This window comes from Lithobates pipiens, unplaced genomic scaffold, assembly GCF_037356315.1.
Source record: "Lithobates pipiens isolate NorthernLeopardFrog02 unplaced genomic scaffold, aLitPip1_a1.2 Scaffold_23, whole genome shotgun sequence".
NCBI classification, from domain to species: domain Eukaryota; kingdom Metazoa; phylum Chordata; class Amphibia; order Anura; family Ranidae; genus Lithobates; species Lithobates pipiens.
In genome coordinates, this window is record NW_027507785.1 from 199731941 (window position 1) to 199755934 (window position 23994).

General features: G+C 47.3%; 5 non-coding genes across 5 annotated transcripts; all 5 read left to right on the top strand.

The window, feature by feature from the left end:
• Positions 1 to 2: 2 nt before the first annotated feature.
• Positions 3 to 74, top strand: TRNAA-CGC (transfer RNA alanine (anticodon CGC)). The gene has a single exon. It is a non-coding gene; the product is annotated as a tRNA-Ala (tRNA).
• A 155-nt stretch (positions 75 to 229) lies between these two features.
• TRNAA-UGC (transfer RNA alanine (anticodon UGC)) lies at positions 230 to 301 on the top strand. Its single transcript has one exon. It is a non-coding gene; the product is annotated as a tRNA-Ala (tRNA).
• Positions 302 to 465: 164 nt separating this feature from the next.
• TRNAA-UGC (transfer RNA alanine (anticodon UGC)) lies at positions 466 to 537 on the top strand. The gene has a single exon. It is a non-coding gene; the product is annotated as a tRNA-Ala (tRNA).
• Positions 538 to 1419: 882 nt separating this feature from the next.
• Positions 1420 to 1491, top strand: TRNAA-UGC (transfer RNA alanine (anticodon UGC)). Its single transcript has one exon. It is a non-coding gene; the product is annotated as a tRNA-Ala (tRNA).
• Positions 1492 to 1721: 230 nt separating this feature from the next.
• On the top strand, positions 1722 to 1793 carry TRNAA-CGC (transfer RNA alanine (anticodon CGC)). The gene has a single exon. It is a non-coding gene; the product is annotated as a tRNA-Ala (tRNA).
• Positions 1794 to 23994: the final 22201 nt, after the last annotated feature.

A 23994-nucleotide genomic window follows, 5' to 3' on the forward strand; every position in this document is an offset into this window, starting at 1 on the left:
ATGGGGATGTAGCTCAGTGGTAGAGCGCACGCTTCGCATGTGTGAGGTCCCGGGTTCAACCCCCGGCATCTCCATTCTTTATCTTAAAACCGAGTCTAGTTACCATGTAGCGCATGCTGAGTGGCCTAACTATCCCCACAAAGTGCAAAATACTGCTGAGAACTTTACTCTAAAGTCAAACTTCACCCCCCCCCCCAAAAAAAAAGGCACAGACTCAGCAAAACAAGATGGGGATGTAGCTCAGTGGTAGAGCGCACGCTTTGCATGTGTGAGGTCCCGGGTTCAATCCCCGGCATCTCCATTCTTTATCTTAAAGCCGAGTCTAGTATCTATGCAGCGCATGCTGACTTGACTAATTATCCCCACAAAGTGCAAAATCCTGCTGAGAACTTTTCTCTAAAGTCAAACTTTCTCCCCCCACAAAAAAAAAAAAAAAAAAAAGGCACAGAATGGCAAGCACTAGATGGGGATGTAGCTCAGTGGTAGAGCGCACGCTTTGCATGTGTGAAGCCCCAGGTTCAATTCCCAGCATCTCCAGCCTTTGCCTTAAACAGATATCAGTTGGGGTGATTGCAACTAGTTTCAAAACCCTGCCCACAGCTTTGCTGGGTACTGTCAAAATGGGTGGCAGTAGCAAGGAAGGCTTTTCTTGGAAGCATGCTAATGAACTTGTAGTTGACATTGGCTGTCTGTTTAAGGGTATGTCCAGTTTCGTTAGAAAATAAGTAAAAGTAATATTGTATATACAATTGTAACACAAGCCATATTGTCACTTATTTAAAAAAAATGATCTTTCCTTTTCAATTGGCAGCGCTGTCATTTTCTGTAAAATTCAATGCAATATGGCAACCTAGAGGCGTTCCGTACACAATTGGTGTACAGAACGGCCCCCAGAGATTTCACTTCCTGTTTGTGTGATTGGCTCACTGATTTTCCCAGAAGTCTTGCCTTAGATACAAGTCAGATTTTAGGCATCCTCTGCAAGAAAAAAATGTCAGATTTGGTGAGATGCTCCTAAATGGTTAAGTACTTCTCAAGGACTGCAGGTCCTGTTATTCTTCGCACTAGAGCCCTGCAAGTGCATTAGCTGCTCAAAAGTGAAGAATAAAAAAATCACTCCCATTTCAAATCAGTCCTGCACAAGACATGATCTAACAAAAAGCTATTCATTCAGAGAAGAAACAGGTAGGACTCTGCAACAAAACGTGTTAAAATTCTTGGGTTTTTTTTGGCTCTTGAAGGCTGAAAGTCCTTCCTGGAAGAAAAAAAATGAAAGCGTGGTTGGTTTTGGGAAGTGAAGGAGGCCCTGAGTACTGGTAGTGGAACACAGATGTGAAGGCCAGGTGCCGGGTTAAAGGATGCAACATCGTTTAGAGCTTTTTGACGGGTGAAAAAGGCAGAGGCGCTACAACAAGGTAAGGGGATGTAGCTCAGTGGTAGAGCGCACGCTTTGCATGTGTGAGGTCCCGGGTTCAATCCCCGGCATCTCCATTTACCGTACGCCAAGGGAAACGGCCACCCCTCATCTGCTGCAACCCAGGCATGTGCACACACATGGGAAACATTTGGCAAAAACAACCCTTACATAAACATGCCTGGCCGCACCCTCCAAAGTCATTAGCATGTAAGGGTGGAGGAGACAACCAGGAATTCTTCCCATTGTTCCTCTCTATCTGCATTTTCAACTCACAAGGATCAAAGGTCTGCCCCTGAGTAGTAAGGGGGATGTAGCTCAGTGGTAGAGCGCACGCTTCGCATGTGTGAGGTCACAGGTTCAACCCCCGGCATTTCCATTCTTTATCTTAAAACCGAGTCTAGTTACCATGTAGCGCATGCTGAGTGGCCTAACTATCCCCACAAAGTGCAAAATACTGCTGAGAACTTTACTCTAAAGTCAAACTTCACCCCCCCCCCCCAAAAAAAAAAGGCACAGACTCAGGCAAACAAGATGGGGATGTAGCTCAGTGGTAGAGCGCGCGCTTTGCATGTATGAGGTCCCAAGTTCAATCCCCGGCATCTCCATTTACCGTACGCCAAGGGAAACGGCCACCCCTCATCTGCTGTAACCCAGGCATGTGCACACACATGGGAAACATTTGGCAAAAACAACCCTTACATAAACATGCCTGGCCGCACCCTCCAAAGTCATTAGCATGTAAGGGTGGAGGAGACAACCAGGAATTCTTCCCATTGTTCCTCTCTATCTGCATTTTCAACTCACAAGGATCAAAGGTCTGCTCCTGAGTAGTAAGGGGGATGTAGCTCAGTGGTAGAGCACACGCTTCACATGTGTGAGGTCCCGGGCTCAACCCCCGGCATCTCCTTTCTTTATCTTAAAACCGAGTCTAGTTACCATGTAGCGCATGCTGAGTGGCCTAACTATCCCTACAAAGTGCAAAATACTGCTGAGAACTTTACTCTAAAGTCAAACTTCACCCCCCCCAAAAAAAAGGCACAGACTCAGCCAAACAAGATGGGGATGTAGCTCAGTGGTAGAGCGCGCGCTTTGCATTCTTTATCTTAAAGCCGAGTCTAGTATCTATGCAGCGCATGCTGACTTGACTAATTATCCCCACAAAGTGCAAAATCCTGCTGAGAACTTTTCTCTAAAGTCAAACTTTCTCCCCCCCCCCAAAAAAAAAAAAAAAAGGCACAGAAGGGCAAGCGCAAGATGGGGATGTAGGTCAGTGGTAGAGCGCACGCTTTGCATGTGTGAAGCCCCAGGTTCAATTCCCAGCATCTCCAGCCTTCGCCTTAAATAGATATCAGTTGGGGTGATTGCAACTAGTTTCAAAACCCTGCCCACAGCTTTGCTGGGTACTGTCAAAATGGGTGGCAGTAGTAAGGAACGCTTTTCTTGGAAGCATGCTAATGAACTTGTAGTTGACATTGGCTGTCTGTTTAAGGGTATGTCCAGTTTCGTTAGAAAATAAGTAAAAGTAATATTGTATATACAATTGTAACACAAGCTATATTGTCACTTATTTAAAAAAAAATGTTGTGATACACAACACAACTTTAAAAAAATTCCGTTGTGATACACAAATCGAAAGTAATGCTCTTCTACTACTATAACCAAGTATATTCCAATGCAATGAGATGGTTCTGATCGTAAACACCGACGAAAGAGCAAAGATTATCAGAGCTACTGTATACATGGTCTACAAAAACATGGCCGCCCCATTCATTTCTATACGATCTACAACAAAATGGCCGCCGTATAATGCAATTAACTGAGCCTATTTAAATCTACTACATTTCCCACAAGCCTCATCCCAGCTGAAGTCACGTGCCGTGACGTAACGCGTAGGACCCGAGGCTAACTAAGACACCAGAACAGACGCTCAGGCATCGAGATACGAGCTCGGCGCTCGTTTATACAATGCCAGTTTTTACCCTACAGAAATGTGAGTGTTTTAAACAGATGTAAATAAAAGTTCCTTTTTCATTTAAAATACTACACCATGGTGGGCCTGTTTTATCTTTTTTAAATGCATATTGAGAATGCTATGATCTGAGGCACCCAGTGAAAGAGAGGAAGAAAAGGATCACCCCTACCCCTCTTTCCTCCCATCCCCCTGGCTCCACTTAAAAGTGAACGAACGTCCAGGATTAAACCGAGTTGAAGGGAACCCCCCCTCCTCCTAAAGATTACTCTGCTACACGCTGTATACCTTACAGCAGTAAGGTAATCATCCATTTTTTCCACGGGTGTCAATGACACTGAAGATCTAACTTATTTTCTGCACTTAAAGGCACAGTGTCACCTTAATATCAAGATAGTTATACACAGTGTTCCAACCAAACACTTTGCACGTTTGCACCAATATTTGCACATTGGATCAAGGACTAAAATCCAATACCGCACTGTATATTTGTGTAGTTAGATGATTGAAATTATCTGTGTATACGTTATTTATATATTTTGAGTCAATTTCGTTTGCATATCAGTCACTTTATGAACCATTCACCTATGTTTTATATATATTGCACAGTAATATAGTCACCCTTTAGCTACAATTTTAATTTTGTTTCTTAGATATTGTTTATTTTGTCTTTTGTTGTTTTAAAACTATTATGTTTTTCTAACACACTTGTTAAGTAATTTAAGATCATTTACTGATTTTGCAATTATGCACTTTATCGTCAATTGTTGGACATATAACTAATACTTTGGCAATACCATGGTAATACACCAAAAAAATATACTAGAGGAAGTGCAACACCACCCCCCTCCCTTCACAAATGTCCATCATAGGACCTGATATGTGACTCGGACGCACTCGGCGGCACTCTGCGGCGCTCGGGGCTACTAATACAGTTGTGCATCCCTGAGGCCTGGGGCTTTTCAGGGACCAATTCGAGTTTCCAGCCCCTCCCTCCCAACACCACTGAATAGCAGCACTGTTTATGGCCCCCGAAAAGCGATTTGCGATAGATCACTTCTTTTCAGAGGATGGTGAAAGGAAATTTTCAAACATTCATACTGCCACCTCGTGATGATGATGATGATTTCGTACAGCGAGCCCACACCGCAACTGTGAGACAAGCTCTTACCTTGCAGTAGTGGATCGGTCACATTCACTTACATGGGAGAATTAGACAGGTGGAACTGCATCAAACTTGCCATGTCTTGCTAAATTTGCTGCATTGCAATTGAAAACATAGCAGTAAAGAGAGGCACGGAGCAGCAGCCGTAGGCTGCTAAGCGGAGGGACAGCATGACAATTTGTTTGCATGCACTGTCGCCGCTTTTAGTTGATTTCACGGGCCGCTTTAAGAAGCCGGGAGGCGGGGCCATCAGGGGGCGGAGCCAATACGTCCAGCGGGAAGCCGAGCGGAAGCTAGGTCACTCGTGGAGCGGAGGAGGAAGCGATTGGACGTACCCTCGCCGCTCCTCAGTTGATCCAAGATGGCGTCCGCGGAGTTGATGGCCCAGCTCAGGGCTGTGATAGCACAGGAGGGCGCCGCATGGCTACAGGGGCAAGTGGCGGCCTTGGCGGCAGAACTGGAGTCGGCGACGGACGGGGGGACGCCGGTGACACCTCGGGCGCGGCGTTCCAGGCCGCCCGAGCGGTACAGTCCCGGAGCGGGCCACGCGGGGCCCCCGCGGGGGGCGCCCACGCCTGCAGCGAACGAGGGCGGCAGCGAGCGGGATCCACAGCGGAGGACTGGGCCAACGACCTCCACCCCATCGGGGGAAGGGAGTAGCAGGTACTCGGCCAGGAGCAGGGCCAGGAGGAGGGGACTGGGGAGCGTGGCTGGGAGGCAAGGGGGATCGCCCCTGGATTCAGCGCCCCCTGCTCCGCGGAGATGCATGGGCCAGGCCGGGGGGGAGAGAGAGGTCGGTCTACAGCGTTCGGATGGACAGCGGGTGGGGGTACGGCCCGGCGTGGCGGCCCCCAGTCCCAGGGGAGATGGCGGGCTTTCCAGTGGCAGCCTGGACGATGGACGCAGCCTGGCCGTGGGGCGGGGGACGAGGAGCCGGCGAGCTGTGCGGTGCAGGAGCCCTTCAACTAGCAACGTGGGAGGAGCGGGCGGTCGGGCGGGCCGGGCCCCTAGAGACGTGCATCGCAGAACCCCGGATGGCGGAGCGGGCCCCTCTGGGTATCCTTCTTCCAGACCGGAGACGGCAGTGGCCAGCGACCGATCGGAAGGTGAGCTGTCGGAGTCCAATGGCGGTGAGGTCCGTGACGCGGAGTCGGCGATGGGTTCCGGTGCGGCGGCTGCAGGGCCCAGTCCTGGGCAGCCCGGTGAGTGTGACACTTCTTTTTCCATATCTACACTGTTGCTTGACTTGTTGGGGCAGGGTAGCGGACGGGGTGCGCCGGCGGCCGGTGGTGGGTCTGCGGGATTGGCGGGTGCGTCAAAACCCGGGGAGCCGGCAGCGGGACGGCAGCAAGAGGGCTTAGGGGGGTTGTTGGCGGGCCTGAAGGCACTGGTTCAGAAATTTGAGGGGGGATTGGAGGGCGGGCCGGCCCAGGCGGTCTCTTCTGGCGCGGAGTCCGCTCCGGCGGTGGCTCTGGGGGTCCCAGCAGCAGGGGGGGCAGCGCCGGCGGGCGTGGCGGCCCCCGCAGCTGACGGGGTTTCGCCGAAGGCGGGGGAACAGAGCGCGGACCGGGTCAGGCTGGCGGACGCGGCTAAGAGTGAGGTGTACGTTTGCTTCGAGGGACCCTTGGGGGCGCACTTGAAGCAGGAGGTGAAGGAGAAGATCTGGAAGGGTGAGTACATCGAGATCTTTACCCTGCTTCCTCTGGAAAAGTTCAACCTTGACCGGTTGAAGCCGGAGGAGCGGAAGAAGGAGGACGAGGAGAAGCGGAGGTATCGGTTGATTCCGCGGACATTTTCTAATTGGCTCCAGGCGTTTGCCATTCTGGCGAGCGTCGTGGGGGAGAAGGCACCAGAACATTGCTCTGCGTTGTTCGTGTATCTGGAGGCCATCAGTGAGGCGCATAGGACGTACGGTGGGGTAGCATGGCTCAGGTATGACGAACAGTTCCGACAACGGATGGCGGTTAGACCCTGGGACCACAAGGACATCAGCCTGTGGATGAAGTTGATGACGGCGGCGAGGGCTCCCAACCCGTTTTTTCAGCACGGGGTCGGAGGTTCAGCTACCCCCGGACAGCCGACCGAGAAGCGCTGGGGTTATTGTTGGCAGTTCAACGAGGGCACCTGTAAATTCGGACCCACCTGCCGCTTCAAGCATTCGTGCTCGGGTTGCGGTGGGTCCCACCCCCTCACCAGATGTTTTAAAAAAGGGAAGGGACGCGCGGGAGATGCTGTCCCGAAGAGGGACGACCCCGGTGCGGGTGGAAAGGATGCGGCCTTTCCTCAATAGATATCCAGATCGGGAGGGGGCGCGGGTGCTAGAGGAGGGTTTTACGGTCGGTTTTAGGATCCCCAGTTCGTTGGCTGCCCCTCCTCCAGTGGCCAATAATTTGAAGTCTGCGCTGCAGCACCCGGAGGTGGTGACGGACAAGTTGAGCAAAGAGGTGGCATTGGGCCGCATGGCCGGCCCGTTTACGGATTTGCCCCTCCCCCAGTTGGTGGTATCGCCGCTGGGGGTAGTCCCCAAGAAGGAGCCCAACAAGTTTCGTTTGATTCATCACCTGTCCTTTCCGAAAGGAGGCTCGGTTAACGACGCCATCTCGCCGGAGGACTGTGCGGTGACATACACATCCTTCGACGCGGCGGTGTCCTGGGTGCGGAGGTACGGACGGGGGGCCTTAATGGCTAAGTCGGATGTCGAATCGGCTTTCCGGCTCTTGCCAGTGCATCCTGATAGCTTTTGACTTCTCGGGTGCTGTTGGAAGGGGGGGTTCTACGTCGACCGTTGCCTGCCCATGGGTTGCTCCATTTCATGCGCCTTGTTCGAACAGTTCAGTTCTTTCTTAGAGTGGGCCGTGCGGGACGTGTCAGGGATCAACTCGGTCATTCATTATTTGGATGATTTCTTGTGTATAGGCCCGGCCGGCTCGAATGTTTGCGCCGTCCTCTTGGGGACGTTACAACACTTGGCAGGCCGCTTTGGGGTCCCGCTAGCGCCGGGGAAGACGGAAGGGCCCACGGTCTGCATTACGTTTTTAGGGATCGTGATCGACTCTGAAAGGATGGAATGCAGGTTGCCACAGGACAAACTGGAGGCTTTGCAGGAGGAAGTGCGGGCGACAATTGGGGTTCGCAAGATGCAATTACGGCAGTTGCAATCTTTATTGGGCAAGCTCAACTTCGCGTGTCGGATTATTCCGATGGGGCGGGTTTTTAGCCGCCGGTTGGCCTCGGCCACGGCAGGGGTCCGGTCACCGACTCATTTCGTGACTCTAAAACAGGAGCACAAGGACGATCTTGTGGTGTGGCAGGCCTTTTTGGCCTCCTTCAACGGGCGGGCACTGTGGATGTCGGGTCCCATCAGCAATTGGGATCTGGAGTTGTTCACTGACGCGGCTGGGTCGTCGGGTTTCGGCGCGTACTTTAAGGGCCAGTGGTGCGCAGCACCGTGGCCTGCGGAGTGGGCTGATGCCGGGCTCCTGAAGAACCTGGTGTTGCTTGAACTGTTTCCCATTGTGGTGGCCCTGGAGATTTGGGGGGAGTCTTTTAGGAATTTGAAGGTACGCTTTAATTGCGACAACTTGGGGGTGGTGCATGTGGTTAATCGGCTGACGGCGGCCTCTGGGCCGGTGGTCAGGCTAGTACGCCACTTGGTGTTGCGTTGTTTGCAGGTTCATTTATGCTGTGCATCTGCCGGGAGTGGAGAACAATTTGGCTGACGCTCTGTCTCGTTTTCAGTGGGACAGGTTTCGGGGGCTGGCACCGGAGGCAGAGCGTCACGGGGTCGCATGTCCGGCTTGGATGTGGAACGTAGCGGTGGAATTGCAGCGCGGTTGATTGAGAGGTCGGTGAGTAAGGCAACATGGAGGGCATATTCAAAGGTTTGGCAGGAGTGGTCGGAATGTCTTGCGGCGATCGGCATGGCCCCGGGGGAGGCGGGCATGGCTCAAGCTGTATTTTACTTTCTTTGCAGGGATATGGACAGGGGGGTTTCGGCGGCCTCCATAGACAGGAAGCTGGCCGGGTTGGCCTTCTTGTTTAAATGGGAAGGGAGTCCGGATTTTACCAAGGAGTTTTGGCTGCGACAGGCGGTAAAAGGGTATCGGAGGGCGCATAGACAGAGGGACGGGCGGTGCCCGGTTTCCTTTCAGATGCTTCGGGGTCTGTGCAAGGTGGTGGAGGCGGTGTGCGGGTCCTATTACGAACAGTGCCTCTTTAGGGTGGCTTTTTCTTTGATGTTTTTTGGGGCTTTCCGGATAGGGGAGCTGTTCTGCCCGGCCAAGTATCGGGTCGGGGGGTTGGAGGCGTGCGATGTGGAATGGGGTCAGGATGGGGTTAGAATTTGGTTGCGCAAGTCAAAGACGGATCAGGAGGGGAGTGGGGTACTGGTGGAAGTGGCCCCCATTGCGGAGAGGGACATATGTCCGGTGGGGACGGTGGCGGCTTTCCTGGGCGTCCGGCCACGGGTGGCGGGCCCCTTTTTTATACATGCGGATGGTACCTTTTTGTCCAAGTTTCAGTTTAATGCCATATTGCAGAAGTGCGTCACGGCAGCGGGGTTTGACCGGGGCCGTTTTTCGTCGCACTCTTTTCGAATAGGGGCGGCTACGGAGGCGTCCAGGGCCGGGCTAAGTGCGGAGGCGGTGAAGAGAATAGGACGGTGGGAATCGGGGAGGTTTAGACTGTATGTTCGGCCACATCTGTTGGGTTAGGCCTGATTAGGTGGGGGGGGGGGGGAAAGGGGGGGACATACATCGGCATAGGACATCTGTTGTTGGTTGTTATGTATTTACTGGGTTTTATTTACAGGTTCGGAGGTGGCTTTGGTCTGGATTCTGGGCCATTCATATGTGTTCTGGGGAGCGAAGAGAGCTGATGTTCGTCCTAACGGGAGACAGCTTGGGATTCCCAGACAAGAAGCCCAGGTTCGATGGATTGGGGTCCCTGGTATGCGATGGAACAGGGTGCTGGGGGAAGTCCACAGGTTTGCCCGCTTGGACCGGCCGCCTGACGTATTGAGAGAAGGGTTGCACAGAACACTTCATGAGAGCCTGGAGGAGAAGTTGAGATTTTCCCTCAGAAGAGCTAGAAGAATCTTCTCTGCACAAGCAAGGAAGACATTGATCCTCTTCGAAAGGTAGGACATTTCCAGATTTATACTTGGGTTGTGTTTGGATTTGAGAAGGTGGGGTGTGGATTTTCCTTGTCAATGTGTGTGAATTTGGGGAAGGGTGGTGAGTGACGTTGGGTTTTCTGTATGTGTGGATTTGGGTGGAAGGTGAGGAAGGGTGAGTTTGCTGTGTGTCTGACTTTGGGCTATAGGCCACAAAGTGTTTCTCCTGTCTGATAAAAGAAAATGGAGGACAGGGAAGTGTTGTGTACCCCTACTCTGCTGAGGGGTAAAGACAGCACTTCATTAAAATTGTACGTATCACTGGCCAGCTGAATGTGGCGGCTGAGCGACCAATGGCTCAGATATTAAGATATGAATTATTGGAGCCATCAGATTTGCACACATGAGCAAAAAGACAGAATATGAGAAAAGGGTTGGCCGGATCTATGTAACCCACGTGGCCCCCTGTTCCACTCAGTAGCTGACAACAAATATGCCCCCATACATACCCTCTTCCACCTTGAAAAATAAATTCAATATGTATTTTAATTATTTTTAATTTTTCTTAATCTTTAAATATTTTTACATTTTAATTATCCCTAGGAAAATAAAATTAATGTGGACTATTTCCATATTTTTTTTTTATTCTCACTTTACTCCACCCCCCTTTCTAATCCTATTTAGAATAGTTACAAAAGGAAATCCTGGGGCGCAGCCACTTTTCTATTCCTATTTTTATTTAATTCCATTTTTATATTTTTTAGTTTATTTTTATTTTTATTTCCACCAAGCAAGGTTATTTTCCTTTTAAATTTATTCGTATATTTTTAAGGTTATTGGTGTATTTCTTATTGTATATTTAATCAGGGGCGTAACTATAGGGGGTGCAGCAGTTGCAACCGCAACCGGGCCCTGTGATGCAGGGGGCCCATGCAGCCCCCTCTACATATGGCCGGCAGCAGCATAGGCAGTTAGGGGTACCAGTGCACCATGCACACGGGTGGCTGGAAGCGGAGGGTGACTAGCAGAGCTCCATGCTCTACTAACGCACTGGCTGCTCTTTATTTGTGCATTCCCGCATGACCTGTGTCCTCAGAGTACCCCTCTCCTGCTCCATGCATTGCCGCTCAGTCCGATGTCTGTTCTCCTCAACCAGTGGTGGAACTACAGGGCTCACAAAGGTCATACCTGTGACCACGCCCTGGAGTTCCACTGCCGGACTCGGAGGGAAGGGCCCTGGCTGGGGTTCAGGGGGGCCCTTCATGGTTTCTTGCATTGGGGCCCTGAAGGTTCTAGTTACGCCACTGTATTTAATTATATGCTGTAATGCAGTGAAATGAAACATAATGTTTAACAATGAGCCGCCGGATATATACAAGTAGGACAGCCGCTGTAAAGTTGCTTTTGAGTTGAATCGGGTGTCGGATGTAATGCAATATGGCGTTTATGCGCCCGCGCATGCGCAGTATATGCATTACACCCTATAATAAGAGAGAGGTGCACCAAGATGGCCGCTCCAGACGACATCCAATGACAAAACGCGTAGGGCGTGGCCTAAGACGTGTACACACTCTCTCACAAGGCGGCGGCGGTGAATGTATCTCATAGCGTTTGTTACCTTTTGATTAATGTGAGTAGCCACTTTTTGGATTTAATAAAGTTAATAAGTTACAACAATACTACAATATGGATATTTCATTTCTTATATAATGCGATGGAATGAGGAGTAATTGAATATTAACCGGACCAGCTTCATATAGCGACACGGGCTCACACTGTGGAGGTGTATTAACCCCTGCAGGGGCAGGGGAGCTGATGAGTTTCGTCAATTTGTCTCATGCACGGAAAACGCACCGGTTGCAATTCAGGATACACCAGACACCGAGCACAAGTCACTTTTATTTATGTGGAACTTTTTAAAGTTATTTTGCTTTTTCAAGTGGACTTTAATGTGTGGAGACAATAGAAGTTTTATACCCACCCATTTTGCATAAAAGCATAAAAGCACTTTATCCTCACATAGCTGTATAACACAGAATGAACTTGTGATTTTTTTTTGCACAAGCACTGTCAGTTTGCAATTTGCACTTGTATCAATTTTTATAGATGTTTACCAGTTTATTAGCACTAGCACTTTCAATACAAATATTACAGATGTTCACTAGTATTAGCACTTCTAATTTGCAATCCGCATGTGGTATTAATTGACCATCTTCATGGTGAATTTTGAACTATAGGAAATAGAGATATATATATATTTTGCTGTTTTAAGAGAGAGCCATAGCTACCACCACAGTATTTACATTTCTCCCAACCTTTTAGGCTGGCAATATTTGGTAGTGGCAGCCTCCCTTCTATTACATATATTTTTTACATTATATATTTTTTACATTATATATTTTAATTTTTATTGCTTCTTCTATTACTATTACCTCTTCCAATATCTACAAAATATATTTTTAATCAATTTTTTTCCATAACGCAAACCTTAAACCCCCTTTTTTTATCTAATAGATCAGACATTAAGCTTTGGATTATCGGGGGCCATCTGATGTGCACACACGAGAAAGACAGAACATGAGAAAGTGTTGCACAGACCCCTTCATCAGAGATGGAGGAGAAGTTGAGATTTTCCCTCAGAAGAGCTAGAAGAATCTTCTCTGCACAAGCAACAAAGAAGTTGATCCTCTTCGAAAGGTAGGACCTTTCCAGATCTATAATTGGGCTGTGTTTGGATTTGAGAAGGTGGGGTTGTGGATTTGCTGTGTCAATGTGTGTGAATTTGGGGAGGAGAGGTGAGGGAGGTTGGGTTTGCTTTTTGTGTGCATTTGGGGGGAAGGTGAGGAAGTGTGGGTTTGCTGTGGCTCTGACTTTGGGCTATTAGCCCCAAAGTATTTTTTCCTTTCAGATACCGCATTTTTGCGCTATAAAAGAAAAAGGAGGTCAGGGAAGTGTTGTGTACCCCTACTCTGCGGAGGGGTGAAGCCAGCACTTCATTAAAATTTTGTGTATCACTGGCTAGCTGAATGGGGCAGCTGAGCGACAAATGGCTCAGATATTACGATTTGAACTATCGCAGCCATCAGATGTGCACACACAAGCAAAAAGACAGAACATGAGAAAAGTGTTCCAAGGACCCCTTCATCAGAGCTGGAGGAGAAGTTGAGATTTTCCATCAGAAGAGCTAGAAGAGTCTTCTCTGCACAAGCAAGGAAGAAGTTGATCCTCCTTGAAAGGTAGGACCTTTCAAGATCTATACTTGGGATGTGTTTGGATTTGAGAAGGGGGGTTGTGGATTTGCTGTGTCAATGTGTTTGGATTTGGGGAGGGCAGGTGAGGGAGCCTGGGTTTGATGTGTATGTGGATTTTGGGGGAAGGTGAGGGAGGGTGGGTTTGCTGTGTCTCTGACTTTGGGCTATAAGCCCCAAAGTAGTTTTCCTGTCTGATACCTCATTTTTGGGCAATAAAAGAAATGGAGGACAGGGAAGTATTGTGTACCCCTACTCTGTGGAGGGGTGAAGCCAGCAGTTCATTAAAATTGTACGTATCACTGGCCAGCTGAATGTGGCAGCTGAGCGACCAATGGCTCAGACATTAAGATTTAAATTATCGAAGCCATCAGATGTGCACACACGAGCAAAAATACTGAATATGAAAAAAGTGTTGCACAGACCCCTTCATCAGAGGTGGAGGAGAAGTTGAGATTTTCCCTCAGAAGAGCTAAAAGAATCTTCTCTGAACATGCAAGGAAGAAGTTGATCCTTTCAAAAGGTAGGACCTTTCAAGATCTATACTTTGGTTGTGTTTGGATTTGAGAAGGGGGGTGTGGATTTGCTGTGTCAATGTGTGTGGATTTGGGGAGGGGAGGTGAGGGAGCTTGGGTTTGCTGTGTGTGAGGATTGTGGAGGAAGATGAGGAAGGGTGGGTTTGCTGTGTCTCTGACTTTAGGCCATAAGCCCCAAAGTATTTCTCCTGTCTGATAGCGCATTTTTGCGCTATGAAAGAAAAAGGAGGACAGGGAAGTGTTGTGTACCCCTAGTCAGCAGAGGGGCCAGCACTTCATTAAAATTGTGTGTATCACTGGCCAGCTAAATGTGGCGGCTGAGCAAACAATAGTTCAGACAATATACTTTGGATTATCAGGGCCATCAGATGTGCACACACGAGCAAAAAAACAGAATACTAGAAAAATGTTGCACAGACGCCTTCTTCAGAGCATGGAGGAGAAGTTGAGATTTTCACTCAGAAGAGCTAGAAGATTCGTTTCTGCAGAAGCAAGGAAGAAGTTGATTCTCTTTGAAAGGTAGGACCTTTCTAAATCTCTACTTGGGTTGTGTTTGGATTTGAGCAGTTGGGGTGTGGATTTGATTTGTCAATGTGTGTGGATTTCTGAGGGGAGGTGAGGGAGGTTGGGTTTGATGTGTGTGTGGATTTGGGGGGAAGGGGAGAAAGGGTGGTTTTGCTGTGTGTCTGACTTAGGGCTATAGGCCACAAATTATTTCTCCTGTCTAATAGCGCATTATTGCGCTATAAAAGAAAATTAGGACAGGGAAGTGTTGTGTACCCCTACTCTGTGGAAGGTTGAAGCCAGCACTTCATTAAAATTGTACTTATCACTGGCCAACTGAATGTGGTGGCTAAGCGACCAATGGCTCAGATATTAATATTTGATTTATGAGAGCCATCAGATATGCACACATGAGCAAAAAGACAGAATATGAGAAAAGGGTTGGACAGAACCCTTCATCAGACCCTGGAGGAGAAGTTGAGATTTTCCCTCAGAAGAGCTAGAAGAATCTTCTCTGCACAAGCAAGGAAGACATTGATCCTCTTCGAAAGGTAGGACATTTCCAGATCTATACTTGGGTTGTGTTTGAATTTGAGAAGGTAGGGTGAGGATTTTCCTTGTCAATGTGTGTGGATTTGGGAGGGCAGGTGAGGGAGCTTGGGTTTTCTGTGTGTGTGGATTTGGGGGAAGGTGAGGAAGGGTGGGTTTACTGTGTGTCTGACTTTGGACTATAGGCCACAAAGTATTTCTCCTGTCTGATAGCGCATCTTTGCGCTATAAAAGAAAATGGATGACAGGGAAGTGTTGTCTACCCCTACTCTGCGGAGGGGTGAAGGCAGCACTTCATTAACATTGTGCGTATCATTGGCCAGCTGAATGTGGCAGCTGAGCGACCAATGGCTCAGATATTAAGCTTTGTGTTATTGGGGCCATCAGATGTGCACACACGATAAAAAGACAGAACATGAGAAAAGTGGTTCACAGACCCCTTCATCAGGGCATGGAGGAGAAGTTGAGATTTTCCCTCAGAAGAGGTAGAAGAATCTTCTCTGCACAAGCAAGGAAGAGGTTGATCTGCTTCAAAAGGTAGGCTATTTCCAGATCTATACTTGGGTTGTGTTTGGATTTGAGAAGGTGGAGTGTTTATTTTCCTTGTCAATGTGTGTGGATTTGGTTAGGGGAGGTGAGGGACGTTGGGTTTTCTGTTTGTGTGTATTTGGGGGGAAGTTGAGGAAGGGTGGGTTTGCTGTGTGTCTGACTTTGGGCTATAGGCGACAAAGTATTTCTCCTGTCTGATAGCGCATTTTTGCGCTATAAAAGAAAATGGAGGACAGGGAAGTGTTGTGTACCCCTACTCTGCGGAAGGGTGAAGCCAGCACTTCATTAAAATTGTGCGTATCATTTGCAGGAGGATGCCCCTGTGCTTCAGCATATATATATTTTAGGCACAGATTGCGTTAAAAAATGTTTTATTTTTTACTACTTTTTTTGTATTTGCTTTGCAGGTATGGTATGTCTTAGCCCCTGTACACATGGTCGGAGAATCCGTCGGAATGTGTCCTATCGCACCATGTTGTCGAATAATCCGACTGTGTGTGGTATGCATCGGACTGTTTTCGTCGGAATATCCGTCGGACAAAATTTTCCAACTTGTTGGAAATATTTTCCGGCAAACTGGTCCGATAGGACATACTCCGATCATGTGTAGAGAATTCCGATCGGACAAAGTGCCACGCATGCTCAGATCAAATTCCTACATCAAAGCTATTGGCTACTAGCCTGAACGTAGTCCCATCGTAACGAAATTACGTCATCACATTCTGAAAGATCTGATTTTTCGACAACTTTGTCCGACCGTGTATATGCAACAGTTTCGGACACAATCCGACGGACAAAATCCGACGGATTTGGTTGGCAGAATGTCTGACCGTGTGTACGGGGGCTTACTGTTATACTGTAATGTTACTTTGTTTTATTGTTGACTATCATTTGCTTAGCAGGTACGCCATTCAGTTGCAGAGTGGATTTATTTACCTTGACAGCAACAGTGTTTGCTCCCACGATACATAAAGCCGTGACTCCAGTGTAGTTGGAGGTGATTTCACTGCCATAGTTAAAAAAAAGAGCATATATGCCAAAGCATGGGGGTAACAGGGGTGTAGGAGTGATTTGCTCCTAACTTTTGCGAATTTTCCCGAGGCATTTCAAGGCTGACAATTAGAAGCATGACTTCCATAGACAGAGGCATGATGGGACCTGTAGTTCCGCAACAGCTGGGGGGCCGCCAGTTTGAGACCCCTGGATTACAGTCACAACAGGAAGTGGGCTGGACTTAGCATTCTCCAGCATTGGAGACAGAGAGAAAGCCTGGAAAGACAGTGCGACACACTAGTGCAGGGATCTAAGGGTTAAATCAGCCAGTGAGATTGTGATACAATTGCTCTCTGAAGAGTGTTTTAAACACACATCACTCTTCAGAGAGTAATGCACATGTAAAGGACCCTTTCAAAAATAAATAAAGCTAAAACAGCTAGATCAGGTCTAGATCTAGATCAGTGTCATAATTAGACTTAGGGTCAAAGGTCAGGGTCAGTGAATTAAAAAACAAAAAAAAACTAAAAAAAAACTTTTATTGTAATTAATATCAGACCCCTTTTCCACTGAGGTGCTTTTCAGGCAATTTTGCACTTAAAATAGCGCCTCAAAACTGTTTCCCATAGATTTTGATGGATGCTTTCACACTGGGGCGATGCGCTGGTTGGGCGGTGCAAAAAGTCCTGCAAGCAGCATCTGTGGTGCATGTTTGGAGGGTTTTATAAAGCACCACAAAAATGCCCCTGTCCATTGAAATGAATGGGAAGCACTTCCAAAAGTGCTGCAAAATTGCTTTTTAGCTCACCACTAATGCCGCAAAAGCGCCCGACCCTTATCAGCAGTTTTTGACTGCCTCAGCGTGAAAGGGGTCTTAGTGTCAGTGACGCTGTGTTTTTAGGTAGAATAATAAAACAGCTAAATGTGCAATATTGTTTCTGGAGGGCCCTACTATGGGTACAAACCAGAAATAACATGCACATATGCAGTATTGCTGCAATTGTAAGGAGCAGGGGAATTCGTTTTGGGTCGCTCTTTAACCACTTGAGATCCGCGCTATAGCCAAATGACGGCTACAGCGCGGATCTCCTTTTCCGGGACGACGTCAATAGACGTAGTCCCGTGTACGAGTGGCCTGCGCGCACCCTGAGGGGTGCGCGCGGCGCGCTCTGTGATCGGCGAGTCCATGAGACTCGCCTGATCACCGATCCGTGCAAGGGGTCGATCCCGACCCCTTATCACGTGATCAGCTGTCAGCCAATGACAGCTGATCATGTGATATAACGGAGCCGGTAATCGGCTATTATTCCTGGAGAAAAAAAAAAAGCCGATCACCGGCGGCCGTGATCGGGACATCAGTCCCGATCACGGCCAGCCCTGCTAATGCCTACCTGCCCCCTGCCAGTGCCCACCTGCCCCCTGCAGTGCCACATGTACTAAAAGTAAGTGCCCCCGTCAGTGCCACCCAGCAGTGCCCACAGTGCCACCCGCAGTGCCACCCACAGTGCCACCCACAGTGCCACCCAGCAGTGCCCACAATCTGCCTCAAAGGTGCTGCACCCCAGTGCCACATATCCGTGCCCATCAGTGTCATCTACCAGTGCCCAGCAGTGCCGCCCATCAGTGCCCAGCAGTGCCACCTATCAGAGCCACCTATCAGTGCCACCTATCAGTGCCCATCAGTCCCATCTATCAGTGGTACCTATCAGTGCCCATCCGTGCCACCCATCCGTGCCACCCATTAGTGCCATCTTATCTGTGCCCATCTTTGCCCATCAGTGCCACCTTATCTGTGCCCATTGGTGCCGCCTTAACTATGCCTATCAGTGCCCACCAGTGCAGCCTATCAGTGCCCACCAATGCAGCCCATCAGTGCCCACCAATGCAGCCCATCAGTGCCCACCAGTGCAGCCTATCAGTGCCGACTAATCAGCGCACTTCAATGAAGGAGAAAAATGACCCGTTTGCAAAATTTTATAACAAACTATTAAAACATGATTTTTTTTTTTTGCATCTTTTTTTGTTTGTTTAGCAAAAAATAAAACTCCGAGCTGTAACTAAATACCACCAAAAGAAAGCTCTATTTGTGGGAAAAAAATTATAAAAATTTCATTTGGGTACAGTGTTGTATGCCCGCGCAATTGTCATTCAAAGTGCATCAGCGCTGATAGCTGAAAATTGGTCTGGGACTGAGGGGGGTTTAAGTGCCCAGTAAGCAAGTGGTTAATGGTAGATCATAGTAATAGCAAGAAACATAAAGCTACATTTAGAAAAAAAAAATTGTTTAGTTTGTGCCAGTTTTGCTATGATATTGAGACAAAACTAGGAGATATACTTTACTATTTATTTCTAACTGAAAGCCCAATTTCTCCTGAGAAAAACAAGGTATAATTCACCTGGATATACAAAGTAGTTGCGATGAAATGTACAGTTTTACTAACACAGGTCACAGCTGCAAAACCATATTCAGGTATCAAGATTTGTTTTGCCTTCTTTATGAAGGGCTAGAAATAACCAGAGAGGAGGTTTATATGAAAATTGACTTTATTTGAAAGGTCCCATCCAAAAATCCAAGAATCCAAAAAAGTTACAGTCCAATTCTGCACTAATATCAGGCACAGGAAGGACAGACCGGGGCTCAGTGCTGGGGTCCTAGTAACAGGACCCTCACCAGGTGCACCCTAGCAACTGTCACTCTGCAGTGGTGTAGCCAGAGAGGGAGGCGGTGTGCTGTGCTCTCTGCAGAGTCTTTCTTTTACAGAAAGAAGAGAAATGGATGGAAAGAAGAGGATGGAGAAGACTCTTCATCGTCAGCCAGACAAGCTGAAGAGGAAGATGAGCGTGGACGAGCCCCAGGAGGAGAGGAGGAAGAGAAGACGCCGGGGAGCTGAACAATCGCTGAAGTCCAGAGCGACAAAGCATGGTAAGTTGTATACAGACATGTACACTTCACACTAGGAGCTTACACTCTATATACACTTCACACTAGGAGCTTACACTCTAATATATACCATTTGGGATACAGGAATTAAATTTCGGTAGATTTAGGGGTCACTCAGTGCAGTCAGGTAGCCATGGAGACAGGTTAGGCAGCCAGAAATCATGTATATTATGTTTAAGTGACACCCGAAGTGTAATACATGGGAGAATTTATTGTAAGCCACTCATTTCCAGTAATATACATGTTTTCTGATAGGAATGATCACAAATAGTGAGAACTTTTCTGTTAGTTGTCAGGGTTTATTGGCTGGAAGCTCTCAGTGACAGTTAAAAGATGGCCGCCATGACTAGTGGAGGGGCGGGGCTAAGGGGGAGGGAGGAGTAGACTGACCCACCAGGGAGGAAATCTGTGATGTATTGCTGCCATTCATGTTAATCACTGACATTACAATGCTGAATAAAAAAATAGACCTTTATATATTGGTAATTAGGAATATTGGGGACATCTGTATTTAGAGATATAGATTCAGATATTAGTGACCTCATGTCATGTTACTCTGCTGGCTTTCATACAGACTCCCTGAACAAGAACAAGTCCCAGATATGTATTTCTCATTTGTTCTGTGTCAGGGACTCCAAACTATGGCAGCCAGAAAGAGGATTTCTAAAAGGGGGTCAGTAATGAGAGTCAATGGGTTTCTCCCAGAACAGGTGTCCATTACTACACATAGAGATAGATCAGTAATACTTACTATACTTTAATGGTTAATATTTACATTTTAAACAGTACAATGTTGTCAGAACCGGCATATTTTATTTTTATTGTAGACATTAAAAAATGCAACTCTGTTATACTCATTTATAAAACCAATATAGATACAGAATGTGTAATTTGACATATTATAAAATAAAGGTTTTACACTATATGTTAAAGTCTCATTATTTCACATAATAATTCTAGTGTATTCTAGTCTAATATAACTTTTACATATGAAGGTAACTTTATGTCAATTTATCAGGATATATATATCTATATATATATATATAGATATATATATATATATAATATACATACATATAGATAGATAGGTAGGTAGATAGATAGTTATATCTATTTATATATATTTATTTATAGAATTATTATTTTTTAAACTTTTTTAGGACAGTTCCTAATATACTAATAATATACTAATACTAATATACATATCCTATACTGAAATACCATTTTTTTCTCTAGCCACTGATCATGGGTGTAATGCTTTGCAGGCTCCTTGGGGGAAAAAAATAAAACACACATTTTTTTCTAAAGAAATATGTTGATTTCTTATTTTTTTCCCCAAAGGTGAACTTATCCTTTACCCTAATAAGTGGGTCACAAGTGGTTTATCACCAGAGCTCTCCATTTTTACATCTCTCCATAAACCAACAGACCCATACAGGGCAAAAAGAACAAAGGCAATCTTCATCACATAATACCGTTTATTACAGTACTTATAAAATAAAGTAAAACTATATACATTTTTCAATAGTTTAAATATGTACCCTAAATCAATCCATCTGTTTATTGAAAAAAAAAACAAGCTTTACTAAAACAAAAAATTGCAGAAAAAAAGGAAATGCCACCCCTTGTATGATAAATTGAGAATAAGATGTCCTTAAAGTGATTGTAAAAGTGATGTTTATAACAAATATGTTATACTTACCTGCTATTCCCTATTCCCTATTAGTCCCTATTGTGTGCTCCTGGCCCCTCCCTCCTGTTGAGTGCCCCCACAGTAAGCAGCTTGCTATGGGGGAACCCAAGCCCAGAGCCATGGTTGGGCCCTGCCCCCTCTCACTCTTGATTGGCTAACTGACTTTCATTGATAGCAGCGGGAGCCAATGACACCAGTGATGTGTCTAAGCCAATCAGGAGGGAGAGTCTGCACTGCACTCCAGCTGCTGCACTGTAATGCAGAGGTTGGTGTGAACCAGCCCCAAGAGTCCATATTATTATGATGTTCTATATATATGAACACTTTCCTCACCTGCAGCACCTCTATGAAAGAATGACCTTGGGTACATCCCGCTGGTCAATTCATGTAATAAAGAAGAGAAGGATAGGGTCTCACTAATTAGGTGTACAGTTGTAGATTTTATTAAAAATGGATAATAAAAACACGCACTATATGCACTGACTGAAGAAGAAGAAATGGAAAGCATATCAAGAAGCCTCTGTGGTGTCCATCACTCCAGTCTGGATTGCTGCCGGCATCTGATGTAATGGAGACGGATCAGCTTCTACAGGGCTTGACAGGTAAGTGCACAGGGCACAAGCACTGAAGATGGATTGTTCTCTTGCAACTCAATGGCAAAGCTCATTGAGGAAATAGCCGGAGGTCTGGAACTCAGGAGGATGATATCACACACTGCAGGAAATTGAGGGAGTCTGGTAATGCATTTCAGGGTGGGACATTGTGCACTGGTGTGCAGTCATGTTGGAGGATCAGGAAGGGGCCATCCCCAAACTGTTCCCACAAAGTTGGGAGCATGACATTTTCCAAAATGTCTTGGCATGCTGATGCCTTAAGAGTTCCCTTCACTGGAACTAAGGGGCCAAGCACAGCCCCTGAAAAACAACCATAACCCCCCTCCACCAAATGATTTGGACCAGTGCACAAAGCAAAGTCCAAAGACACGGATGAGCGAGTTTGGGGTGGAGGAACATGACTGGTCTGCACAGCGTCCTGATCTCAACCCAACAAAACACTTTTGGGATGAATTATAGCAGAGACTGTGAGTCAGGCCTTCTCATCCAACATCACTGCCTGACTTCACAAATGCGCTTCTGGAAGAATGGTCAAATATTCCCATAGACACACTCCTAAACCATGTGGATAGCCTTCCCAGAAGAGTTGATGCTGTTATAGATGCAAAGGGTGGGCCAACTCTATATTGAACCCTACAGACTAAGACTAGGATGCCATTAAAGTTCATGTGCATGTAAAGGCATGCATCCCAATACTTTTAACAATATAGTGTATATGGGCATCGCTGTCTGTGTAACCACAGCCTAACACTCCAAGTTTCCTTTCACAATAGCAGTAGGAGAGTTGCTAGGTGGCAAAAAGACCAGGAGCTTCAGCCCGAAGTCCAAACCCGGTGGCGACCATAGTGGCGCAGGGTTTTTTGGCTGGGCGGTGGGGTTGTGAGGTTGTGTGGCGGGGGTAAGCTCACTTGCTGTTTGCTGCCTGGCTTACCGGTGCCCATCAATGCTGACCACTAAACTCACACTGACATACACTTTTTACATACACTGACCTACCTATATGACATACACTGACCAACTACTTGCCACGCACTGACCTACCTGACATACACACATTGACCTACCTCACATGCACTGACCTACCTGACTACATACACTGACCTACATACACTGACGGTGGTGCTCCCATCATCACAGCAGGCAGCCAGAGGAGGAGAGGAGAGAGGAGAGCCGAGCACCGAGCAGTGATCTCACAGTGGAATGGCAGCCACATTGTAATTCCCGCCTTCTGCAGCCTGCAGCACCTATGATGGATGTCACCCGTCCCGCTGCCCCACCATTGGACCAGTGGGATGTCCATCATAGGCGCTGCAGGTACCAGAAGGCGGGACCTGTTATGTGACTCGGACGCACTCGGCGGCACTCTGCGGCGCTCGGGGCTACTAATACAGTTGTGCATCCCTGAGGCCTGGGGCTTTTCAGGGACCCATTCGAGTTTCCAGCCCCTCCCTCCCAACACCACTGAATAGCAGCACTGTTTATGGCCCCCGAAAAGCGATTTGCGATAGATCACTTCTTTTCAGAGGATGGTGAAAGGAAATTTTCAAACATTCATACTGCCACCTCGTGATGATGATGATGATTTTGTACAGCGACCCCACACCGCAACTGTGAGACAAGCTCTTACCTTGCAGTAGTGGATCGGTCACATTCACTTACATGGGAGAATTAGACAGGTGGAACTGCATCAAACTTGCCATGTCTTGCTAAATTTGCTGCATTGCAATTGAAAACATAGCAGTAATGTGTACTCACCAGACGCATCACCTCCTCACTGCCCCTGAAAAGCAATCCACTACAGATCTCTGTCAGAGAGGTAGTAATGTTTGCCGCACATCTAAACTTAGCCAAGAGTAGGGACCCATTCACACTATTGCTGAACACTGAAGTGTTGCACCAATGCATATACACTATTGTATTGCACCAATGCATGTTATGAACAATGATATGATGAGGTGTCATACTGAATGGAACCACAACACCCCTGTATTGAAGCACACCGCCAATGCATTGCCATGCTGTGCCATGCTGTGGCGTGTTGCAATGAAAAACATGGTGCACTCAGGGGTATCTTTAATATTGATTGGACCCTGGGCATAAATTTTCTTGGGGCCCCCCCATGCAATTATCACTCTCCACATGCTCTAACACATACAATAAATAGCAGCTAGACTTAAAATCAATTTACTGTATCAGATCAGGCAGAAATTATGATTGGTTGCCAGCAGTCACAGCATATTATTACTGCTTACTGACTGGCTGCTAGAGGTTACAGACCAGATTACGGCTCACTGATTAGTTGCTAGAGATTATAGCACATCATCCCCTCACTGCAGGGGAGCATGATATACATACGAATTCTGCCTTTATTTACATATCAATGCTGCTGGCCACAACTATTTACTCGGTTCCCGACTCCCCACCCTATGTGAATGAGTATGGGGTACAATGTACCCCTACCCATTCACCTGTGAAATGGGGCCAGCGACGCCTCATTCGCTGGTCCCGGCTAACTGGAGCCGCGCTCAAAATTAACGGACTTTACTCCATGTGTGTGGGAGAGTCTGTTCATTTGAAAAGTACGGCGGATAGTCGGGCGGTATGGCGGATAGTATGGCGGACTTGGTCCGCTGCAAAAGTACCGTGTGTGGGCAGGTAGCTCGTTCGGAAAGTCCGGCGGACAGTCCGGCGGACAGTCCGGCG